This window comes from Pseudochaenichthys georgianus, chromosome 17 (assembly GCF_902827115.2).
Source record: "Pseudochaenichthys georgianus chromosome 17, fPseGeo1.2, whole genome shotgun sequence".
In the NCBI taxonomy this organism is placed as follows: Eukaryota; Metazoa; Chordata; class Actinopteri; order Perciformes; family Channichthyidae; genus Pseudochaenichthys; species Pseudochaenichthys georgianus.
The window spans coordinates 11,353,083-11,365,327 of NC_047519.1; positions in this window are offsets into that span (position 1 = coordinate 11,353,083).

Below are 12,245 nucleotides of genomic sequence, written 5' to 3' on the forward strand. Positions count from 1 at the left end.
AGCATATTATCGCAATTTCACTTATTGAATTGGATCAAATAAGGAGGTTATGATATTTTGGATGTGAAATGCAACTTGATTGAATGTTGGAGGCAAACAACTCGAAGCAGATATTCTAGTTCAACCATAATTTGTTTGGTTTTACAAAACAATGCCAACTTAAAGTCCTTATACTAGGATTTCCTGGAGCTTTCAACCCCATCACATGGTCTTCAAACGTAAATGTAATTTGCACGGTTGACATGTAGAAGATCTTAGCTTCGTAAGTAGCTCGTACATTGAACTGTTTGAACGTATTATCCATTATGGCACACAAGTAACAAGGAAATGTAATACTAGACCCTTAGACTTATTAGTTGGACAAAAAAATCCCAGCCTAGGGTCCTAGGGTTTTTCATAGCTTTGATCACATGGTCTACATGAGCAGTGCTTAATAGCTTTTATGTTATTTTCTCCATTTAACCTGGATCCAAAAGGCACTGCTCAAAATAACTGTATTTGGACCTTTTCAAACAACAATAGAGCTTTAAGATCCTAACATTAAAGGAAGCTGTATAAAAGATTGCGTTAATGAACACTGCCTTCCCTGTAGGACCTGGATTTGGGAAATAAAGTCAAAACAGCACATGGGGACATAATGAAATGAATACTGTAGCTTACTGGAATAGAACGCTGCCATTGTTGATGTTTATTAATATCGCTTGTGCTTTTCCTACTATTGCTGCATTCATGCATTGTCAGCAGAAAAGGAAGACTTGGTAGCACTCCAGCATTATTTCCAATGCTATCCTTGCAGTCACATTAAATAGCCTAAATGAGCCACTTGTGTGGATTTACAGTTCAACCCAGAAACAAACAGTGTACTAGAGCGTCTTTTAATCAACTGTATTATTGCTAATAATAGGCTCTATTCAGATGTAGCTACAAGCAGATGTGGCTTTGGGACCATTGTGAAACAGGTTTGTTGATACATCTGTATTTCCTTTCTTCAAATGGGAGATACCTTCGCTGTCAAAGGTTCCTGATAGCTCCGTCTCCAAGTGTTGGACAGAATGTATCATCGCTCTCACTGGTAATCAGATAAAGAAGTTCCAGCAATAGCGACAGAGTCCAGGAAGTCATAAAGCTGCAGTAACTCAATCTGCAGAGGAACACCCCTGAACTGATACAGAAGATCTGGACAATGTTGGAATCATGAATGAATAAACATGGCTGCTGCATGTTCCAGGTAAATGTCATTCCCCCGAAGAAGATCAAAAACAGGATATGATTCAAACTGGCAGAGTGTGTATGACAGTATACCATCTTCAGAAAAGCCCCCATTTCCAATGCAACGTGAGTCGGCAAGCAAGGAGTCGCTCCTTGAATTACAATCGCTTTGAAAATCAAAAATCTGCAAACCTTTCACGGCGAGGGGGGCAGGCAACACATCCTGGGAATAAACATGTGAGAAGTGCCTTGACGAAGAGGAAGAACTGCTGATACGCATCCATTCGCGCTTATGTAGTTAAAGTGGTTTCTTGAATACCAATGCAGCTGTCGAATGCTTCTTTTAGGCTTCGAGAAGGTTCTTAAATGGGTGAAACAATTCAGAAGTATACAGGTGACAGCCATGATGGAATTTTCTAAATGATAAAGAAAGGTGCTTACCTTATTTCCTTTATCATAGGACTCATTGGACCAACCCCTAAGCCTAACCAAAGAAAAGTGAGTAATGCTGTCCCACAAGTCCTTGCTGCAGATTTTTTTTTTTATGGTCTTTTATTAATCCCTCGTGTGGAAATTGTTTCTCTGCATTTGACCCATCCTAGTGTTAGGAGCAGTGTGCTGCCATTTTGAACGGCGCCCGGGGAGCAGTGTGGGGAACGGTGCCTTGCTCAGGGACACCTCGGTAGCCAGGACTTGAACTGGTGACCTTCCAGTTGCCAAGCCAAGTCCCTATCAACTTCGCCACCACCGCCACCATTTAAAAGTTCTTCTTATTGTAATACTGTTGTACAGCGTTAAGTTTGGTACTGTACTCATTTTCTATAAATCATGCCCCGTCATCCGTCATAAATGCAATCAGATTATCTTAGCACTTTGGGTTTCTTTTCCTAAATCCTTTGGTATTCTTCTTCAAATCCTTCCTTGACCTCGATCAGAGTAAATGTTCATCCGCTCAAGAAGTGGAGGCTTTCACTGTGGAAAATGGTCCTGTAACCCAGTACAAATGGTCCAGGATGACGTACCAGGAACTCTCCACATTGGGAACGTGATCTCACTGCGAGGCGATGGAACATCCTTTACCAGAGGAGATAATGGTCTCCAACAATTCCTTCCTGCAGCAACATTTAAATCACCATCACTGTTTTAATATTACAACATGGATACTTTGAAAACAACCTTCTTAGTAGATGTAATTGTGGCGAGGTTTGAAAATAACTAAGACTAAAAAGGGTAGAATTAAAATAGTTGCCAACAACGCCACCTAGGTTAAAAGGAGCCTAGGACTCCTAAAATACACAGGTTCTTTAAAATCAGGGGTGAGCAGAGTTAAGAACCACAAACAAATAAAGTTGACAACAGTTTATTATGTTAAAAATAGAATAAAAATGCCCCAGCCCAAAGTCTCTCGAGAGGTCTTGCGTCTCGGTCTTGTTATTGTAGATACACAATAATCGTTGCATTGTACAGCGCTGAGTTTGAAACTGTATTCGTTTTCTATGCATCTGCCGAAAGTGCAAACTGATTCAGCTCTTTGGTTAGTCCTTATGAATTTTCCTTGACATCCTTTCTTGGTCTCAATCAGGGGACATCTTTTCAAGAAGTGGAGGCTTTTGTTGTGGAAATACTATAAAAGCCTCCACTGAAGGAAATACAGGAAACTCTCCACATTTGGAATTTCACCTCAATGAGAAATCGCTTGTTTATGCATTTGCCTTGGCCTCACTACGGTCTACTGCAAAGAATGAATGTGAGTGTACTCAGTCATGCATAAATATGTCTTTGTGCCTAATGTTGTCGCAATGCACAGTAGTATCTATCTAGGACAGTAGCATGTAGTGATTGTTGTGTACACTGCCAATTTACATTAGAAAGCCCCGTAACAATAGACGGTCTCACCACGTAGATCCGATAGCCGGAGGTTTTAACGTAGAAGCCCGTCATCGTCGAATGTAGAATTAACAGATTAGCCAACTGGGGGGGGGGGGGGCATCTGCAGCTGTTTGATCTAGAAAAGGAAAGACAGTGGTGATTGTTTGAGCAAGCTTGCATGAATTCATATGTCTATTTGAGGACAGTGACTGAATCCGTATGTACACAGGACCCAATGAATGTAAGCAGGCCTTGATAATGTGCCAAAGCAAGTGCCTCCCTTTGCCGTCTACACGTTGGTGTGTGTGTGTGTGTGTGTGTGTGTGTGTGTGTGTGTGTGTGTGTGTGTGTGTGTGTGTGTGTGTGTGTGTGTGTGTGTGTGTGTGTGTGTGTGTGTGTGTGTGTGTGTGTGTGTGTGTGTGTGTGTGTGTGTGTGAGAGTGAGTGAGTGAGTGAGTCCATGAACTGAAACGTGTGTGAAGAGCGAGACCGCGAGACGGAGAAGCGTGGAGATGAGAGGAGGAGGGGAGGGCAAACATATTCCTCTTTACCTTGGATTCACCGGCTGAGTCACTGCAGATGGAGGGCATTTTTCATGCTGCATTGCAACACAGTTCTCTTTACTGCGTTATTTTTTACGACACTCCTCCCCAAGGATGTCGGAGTCTCAAGGAGGGCCCTGACGGGGATTAATATAACAGGCATTACCGAGTGACATCTGAGTTCTTCTCCTACACCATTACGCATCTGCCTCGTTCCTCATCGGGCGGGTTAGCAGTTAGCAGAATATTCAAACCTCCATCTGGCTCTTTCTGTACCTATTTCTCATTTTCACTCTTCTAACTTTGTGTATCCTTCCGTCACTCACTGCTCCCCTCAGTTTCTCACATCCTGATTTGAAGATACACCTGTCTCAATCTGGCTGACTCCTCATATCTGATATTGTGTTATTCTCATGTCGTGTACTGTGAACGTATTACCTCGGTGAGCTCCACCTTCAAACCTCACTTGTTTGTGCCGGGAATGTTTCTACTGCAATTAAAGAGGGGATTCACTGTTTATTAGGATTTTAGAGTTGTGTTTTGAAGCGATGCAACGTCCCCCGTGGAACAAATCAAAACTGGGTCAGAGCCTCAAAATATCAAAAGAGGTGCCTTATTATAATTTCTGTGTATTGTCGAGCTCCAGATAAAAAACTCTCGAAAACAAAAGCTTGGCACATTTAGGATGGAGATGAGAAGGCGTTGGGAGGAGAGGGAAACCCAGACTGTCGATGCCAGAAATGTCTGTGTGTGTGTGTGTGTGTGTGTGTGTGTGTTGGTCCAAAGCAGCCTCCAGCTTCTAAATAACCCATAGTCCACATTTTGGGAGGTTGACTCCAGCATGACGATCAAAGCCTCCAATCTGGTTCCCGGCACCAGTTAAAACTCGCTCAAATCTCTAGTGATTTTCCGGGGGCAGCCCTGCACACGTGGAACAATGAGCGGAAAAGTCCCGTCTGTCTGTGTCAGTGTGCCTCAATTTGCATGTCGCGTGTCATGTAAAGCCTGTGTGGGTGGTTAAATATATATGTCAGTCAGCCACAGAGAGGTGTGCAGCAGCTGCAGCCATCAGTCTGCATGTGCACAGGAGGGTGATGATGTGTATGTAGGTGCGCCTGTCAGGGCTGTGAAGAGGGAAGTCTGAAGGCATTTGGATGCACTTGATGGGAAATCGAAGGCGCCCTCCCCCACCCCCTTCTCGACTCCCTGTGCGGAGCAACACATTCCCAAAGGACCCACATCTTGGTGCCACGCTGCAAAGCACACCCATCTCAGCATGTCATGTATCCAGGATTGAGTCTTAACATCTTGTTTTCCTTTTAAAAAGTGAAACCATGTGGCATGAATTCAGAAAAATATGAATTGTTTACAACTTCTACAGCACTTTCTAAAATGTGCTGCATTTATGTCAAGCAGTGGAATATAATGAAGGTACTTCTACTTTTGAGTATTTATATTTGTTGTGCTTATAATTTCTTATACTCTACTTCATTTTGGAAGCTGATATTGTACTTTTCACTTCACTTAATTTATCTGACAGCTTAAGTTACTTGACACGTTCAGATTATTGGCGAATATAAAATATAAATCAACTAATACATATTTATTGACATATTATTTTAGGTTAAGATATCCAGCATCAATATACAAAGTAATTCAAATGAGCTCCATCTTTACCAGCTGTGATAGACACATTATTGCATTCAAAATCCAGTCATTATATATATATGATTCTGAAATGGACCATTATGCATAAAGATTACTTACATTTTTGGTACTTAATTATATTTTGATGCCAATACTTTAGTACCATTTTACTTAAGTTAGATTTTGAATGCAGGAATTCACTCGTACGATACGACATGACATAATACGACATGATACCGTGCGACATGGTGTGACACGATATGACATGATACAATACGATATACTTTATTATCCCTGCAAGAAAAGATCCTGTGGAACACTGTTTTCCACAGAAGACAAACATCTTACATTACACTGTTCACGTTAAAATACATTAACATATTAAACATGACTTATGTACATATACACAGTATACACATATACAAAGACACACATACTGACATATTGCACAACCCTCATAGCCACATTTACATCTATACATGTGAGTGTTATGAAGCTTAATGGACATACTGTAGGCAGAGATAACTTAAGTGTGTGTAGCAGTTCAGTAACAATGAGTATTTCTACAACATAGTACTGCTACTTTTACTTAAGTGTATAATCTTTCACCTCTGATATCAAGATAATCACTAAAAAAGACATTTTGTTTAATTACAACAATCTTGTAGAAGATTATTAAACAAAGTCATCAAATGAACATTTTAGTTTTATTTTGATTGCTACTGTCAACATTTCTCTGAACATCTAAAGAAAGTATTGTCCTTTAGAGACATAATTCTTTTTGGGCTTTTCTGACAGCTTCTGTTTGTCGTTTTTGGAATCCAAGCAAAATGTCAAGATGGATAATTTGCTGTGCAGCAGTGACAGACATGATGTACAATTTGTGAGTCTTGTTTTTGAAAGTGGAGAGCGGAGGCTGTAGCTGTGGTTTCCTCCTGTGCTGTATTTACTGTCTTCAATTGTTCCATCTCAAAGAACATCAGGGAAACCCATTTCTTCCTCTTTCTATAGATTCATTTTACACTTTTGTGTGTGTCTTGTGAATTAATGCATTGAGATGTGCAACACACACCCACACAGCACACTGAAAACACACGCACCCGTACGCATCCGTACATATGCACAAACACTCCCCCTCTATGCAGTGCAGTAAATACAATCATTGTACTTTTTGGCTCCATTTTCTCCAGGGTGGTGACAAGTCTTTTTTCCACTCACATGGTTGAAATCAAATCCAATTAAATCTGTAATGGCTCTCCAACTCTTCTTCTGCTTTGAAGGAGTCAGCTTGCTTGAGTCACCACAGTTGGACCCAAATGTGCTCAGTAAATCAGTGATGCGCAAATGTGCAATGCAGACGTGTGTGTGTGTGTGTGTGTGTGTGTGTGTGTGTGTGTGTGTGTGTGTGTGTGTGTGTGTGTGTGTGTGTGTGTGTGTGTGTGTGTGTGTGTGTGTGTGTGTGTGTGTGTGTGTGTGTGTGTGTGTGTGTGTGTGTGTGTGGTCGGTCGGCCATTGGCTCTTTGTTAGCCTGCTAATATTGGGAAGTGACTGAGCTCCCATCAAACTTACTTTACTCTGCTAACTGTGTCACATGTTTCAACAATAGCTGTCTATTTGCATTTTGTAATTAATAGCTGGAATTTAGAATTAATCGCTTCCTACATTTATGGGGTAATTATATGGTGTTTGTCCTTGACTTGGCAGCGTCACCCAACCATGAATAAATTCATCATCGCCTTGTGATGGCAGACAAAGTTACGCTGACACCTGCAAACTTTGTTTCCTCCACTTACCCCTCAATTACCCTCTTTTACTTTATTTTCTGACACAATAAATCACATACTGTCACATTCTCTTTGTCATCGGGGCCCCCTGTGACAATTTGATCATAGTGATGTGTGGGTGGATAGAGCCTGTACAATACGTGCTTGTGTGTGATGGGGTTTCTAAATACTCAGTGCACTCGCTAAAATAAAGAACCTCTTTGACAAACCGAACATAGGCAGGGTGTCCTGTGTTTCCATGGTACCCCAAAGAAGCTGTGGTGTGCTCAGAGTTGCTGATTGGGTCAAAGACAGTACTTCACTTTTTTACATGTGTCTTTGAGTATTCAGACTCCTGTCACTGGAAATAGATTGATCAACTTGTTGGTATGTATGCCAGATAAGTGATTACACATCTATTGGCCTTGGACTGTATAGAATTGAAATGAGTCACCGTGACATCACTTATCGGTTTATGAATTACTGTTTTGAAGACTCAAGTGTGGCATTTTGAACGTCGCCATCTGCGTTTTAGACCTTTTGTTTTTAAAACCAGAAGTGACACGAGATGTTAGAGCAAAGACATTTTTTACAAAACCTTTACCTTTAAAGAACTTTAACACACTGTGTAAAACACAAATCACCCAAAGAGCCCTCCAAATGTAACAACACCATGTAGTAGAGCCAGGGGCGCCGCCAGGGATTTTGGGCCCCACCACCAGGCCCAGGCCACGCCAACCAAGCACAATGCTGTAACCACACCTCCAGAACCCAACCGACTCATTTATGCTTTAAATAACTCTACCTGTACAGGCTTGCATCTATCTTGTAGTCCAATACTAACTGCACAATATTTACTGACACTGAGCGGTGAACATATAACACTGTGCAGACGTGCAACATTCTGCTGCAGTAGAATTCACTATTTGATATAACACTAAATTCCTGACAATAGACCTCAATAGTAATCTTTTATGGTGTACATGCCTTTTTAATAACATCTTTGAATGGAACATTATCATAGCCTTGCCCTTTAACAGTTATTACGAGCCCTGGCTCAGCCTCACTCACCAAGAGCCCAGCGTCTAGCCTTCTTACAGGCAAAGTCACTGATCAAGTCCTTGAAGTCCAGCTTTCTAGCCAACTGGCTTTCAATGGACAGCATGGCAAGACTGCAAAGCCTTATGGGGGGGTCAGGGCTGCGGAGCCTAAAGATGGAACTGTTGGTCCTGGCACCAGGGGGAGGGACAACTGATTTAGTATGAATATCTGCAAAAAATGTACCTGCATTTATTAAATGTCAGCTAAAAGAGCAGTGAAATTAAAAACCTCTGCATTTTCTGTGAAGATATTAACAGAACTTAATGTCAGCAAAACATTACAATTATTATTTACAATGGACTACGCTTAGCTAACAGACTAATTTCCACTACTCATAGACCACACCCACCTTTTCTTTTGAAAAACTGGGTGACATACTGTTGCCCTTTAGTCCCTCTCTCTTGTCTTTCTCTCCTTTAGTTTCTTTTTGAAAGCCTGACTTTGTTAGTCGTTGAGACATTGTACACACGTAAGTACTAGCCTCCTCACATGCTCTCACTCTCTGCTGCTAGAAAGGGCCGGTGCCGCACAGCGTTTGGAGGCAGGACCAAACCATTACATTTAAATAGAGGGGGGTGTTCGATGCTTTGGATAATTAACTTTTGGAAGAAAAAAAGTGAAATGAATCGTAAGTTTAGTGAGTACATTAACAATTTAACATTCTATTAATGTTAATTATTGAGGATTGATGAAAGGTTACTTAAACATTTGTTCTTAATGTTCTAACATTTTTTGGGGCCCCTGTCAGTCACGGGCCCTTAGAATCGTCCTAACTTTTCACCCCCTTACGGCGCCCCTGTAGAGCAGTCAATAACAAGCTTACAACCCTATAACTAACACTTATTTCTGATCTATTTACAAAACTTATTTTTAAGCTGTTGTGGAAAACACTTGAAAATAGTTGATGTCAAACTATTGAGACCATTTCCCTTTTTGAAAATGTGTACCAAGGTAATACATCTAGTGAGAAGCAGGGTCATTTATACTTCTTCACATTCTGACTTATTTGTCCAACTAGAGGACTCGCCCCCTGCTGGCTAAAAGAGAGAATGCAAGATTAAGACATGCTCTGCTATTAAGAACCAGAGGTTGCCTAATATTTTTGAAAAAAAGTGCACAATACTGTATATCATGCTTACAATAACATATGACATCAATACATTCAACATTCCATTAACACAAAAAATGGCATTTATGACGGGGGCAAAAAATACAGCTCTGAAAAAAATGAACTGCAGCATTATCCGTTTCTCTGGTTTTACTATGTGTAGGTATGTGTTTAAGTAAAACGAATTTTATTTGTATTGTATTCTTTAAACTACTGACTATTTATCTGTGTTGGAATTCAACAGACACTGGAATGGAATGGCTGCCTACCACATGTAGATGTTATGATTTAAGAAAAATGTGGAGTGGTCTCTGTAAACAACTGTATGTAAATAGCTCATGAGGTTTGCCTAATGTCTACACAATTTAGATGATGATGCTTCAAATAACTTACAGAAGATATCTGTACACTATTCTGTATCCAAATACTGTGCAGATGAAATGTAGCCACATTGTGATAACACTCATTACAAATGCATCTCAGCAGATGGAAATAAAAGCATTGTATTCTCCCTCCCAAAATGAAAACTGGCACCTGTCATTGTCCATCTGCTTTATTTCCTGTTCTTGTGATTTAATATCAGTAGCTAATAAACAGTGACACCCTGAGCCTCGGCATCCTGGATGCTGCGTTTAGACTGAGGCCCTAGCCACACGGAGACGGTAACGAAAACGAACCAAATTCGATATCAAAAAAGTCTTCCGTCCACACGGTCAACACGCAATCATCACCAGAAACGCTGGTAGTACATATGCCCGGCCTGTAAGTGGCGCTGTACATCTGCCACAAAATACACCAAAAGCAGCGAAGAAGACTTCCCGAGCATGCATGGTTGCCATGGTCATTATCCGCGGTGGATTTAGCAGCAGAAGTGGGGAGAGGCAGGGCTCTGGCTCTTTTTCTCCCTCCCCGAAGCGTGTACTCCTGCTGTAAATCTCCCCGGTAGTCCACCAGCAGATGAAAACACCCGCCTCTTCCAAGGGACGAAGGAACCGTGCGGCAGAGTTTCCGTTAGAATTTTTCTTCGCCGGTCAACATGTCCGTTAAAGTTGAAATCCGGTCAGAGGTCTTCTTTGTTATTTATTGAGTTTTAAAACAAATGAATAACGACTCTATATAATCATATAAGAATAATACACAGAATCTCTATATGATAGAGAACTGTAGCGGATACGACCCGTTTCGTCTCCGTGTGGCTAGGGCATGAGTCTAACACACTGCACAATCAGTTTAACCCATTACAGGAGAGTGCAGAGTTGACATAGCTATATAGGAATGGTACATTCACACTTGACAAACATCACAGTTTAATACTGATGTTCGGAAAATTCCACCACAAAAGTTCCACCACAAAAGTACCACAGTGTGAACGCGGGTTCACACTGCGGTACTTTTCCCACAAAGGTTCATGCAAACTTAGTTCATGCGAACTCTTTAGTTCGCATGAACTAAGTACAGATCGCGTTCACACCGGAAAAAGTCCCTGGGGGTGGATTAGGCAAATGAAGCCGCTGACGTCACTTCTTCTTCTTCTGCTTTGGGTTTACTGGCAGGCCGCAAACCACTTCACGGCGTATACTGCCGCCCAAAGTCCCCGGAGTTGGGGACTGGCCTTCCGAGTAAATCGCCAGAACGCCGACACCTCCTCATCTCCACCGCTCCCATGTTTTATTTTGTGTTGCCATAAGTTAGTCTCTCTGCGTTTCTTCGCTGGGCTAATGCTAATGCTAATAATGCTAATACGAGGATAATAAAATGGCGGCTTCACAAAACTTTTTGGGAGTTTTACGGGGCGTGGTTTGCAATTCGCCCAGCCAATCAGGAATATAGCTCTTTTCTCACAAAAGAGGCGCTCGAAAGTCCCTGCTCTCTAGCAGGGACTTTCGAGGGGGTAAAAAGGTTCGCATGAACTACTTTTAGTACCGGCTCTTTTTGGTGTGAACGCGATCATGAACTAAGTTCGCATGAACCTTTGTGGGAAAAGTACCGCAGTGTGAACGCGACTTATGTTCAGGCACATTCAATAGACCCAAGGTTAGTACAAAGACACAGATGTGAGTGTTTTCTGAAAGAAAGTAGAGTGGCTACATCGCAGTTTCCTGACCTTGATAAGAGAGCTGGTCTTGCTGCATGTGTTTAATGAGCTGCTGTTGTGGCTTTAACACTCACATAAGATCATCACACACACAGCTAAACGAGTGCCTCCATACACAGACACATATTTAAACCTGGCGAGCATCAGCACTGCAGATGTTTCAGAGCTCTTTGGTTGCATTCATCTTCTGCTTATTTAACATTTTGCTTTTTCAAAATAGACATCTAAAGTGACAACTGAGAGGGAAAAAGGAAGGCGGCTGGCAAAACATCTGTCTTTTAAGATAGAAAGTTTCTTACAGTAGTAGAACTAGATTTGTGGTAGCAGTTAACAGCTGTAAGCACATTAACACAAAAGGTGATATTGGGGAACGTGTTAACAAACGGCTAAGAAACAACACTACCTTCATTTGGAGACATCGTGATTAATGGGAGTCCAATATTTAGTCTGTTCTTGCCTTTTTGTTCTGAACAAACTTCAGACTGGCTTGTTAACCGCTCAATGCTCCACTATGTTGATCATGTAGAGGCTAACGTTGTCTTTCTAATATTACACTACATACAGTGTATACTATGTTTACCAGCTTTTACGCCCCAAAGACAGCTGTAATGTGTTGGCCTGACAACCAAGCTGAAAGATGCTAAAATGCCTCAAACATTGTTTCTATGTTCCCCCGGATCAGAATTCCACTTTGATATTCTTACACTATCATCCCATTCATCGTTTGTTAACCCAACTACTCCAACTAACAAATGCAACAAGTGCTAGCCAATCAGAGGCAGATTAGGGTGGGTCATGGTGGGTCCACCATAGTAGGGAAATAAATCAGGAATTCTGCATATAGTAAGCAATTTGCTTCTTTTTGTTGTAGGGATTTGGAGATGTTTGGGTTCTTGGTCCAGTGGGACATTG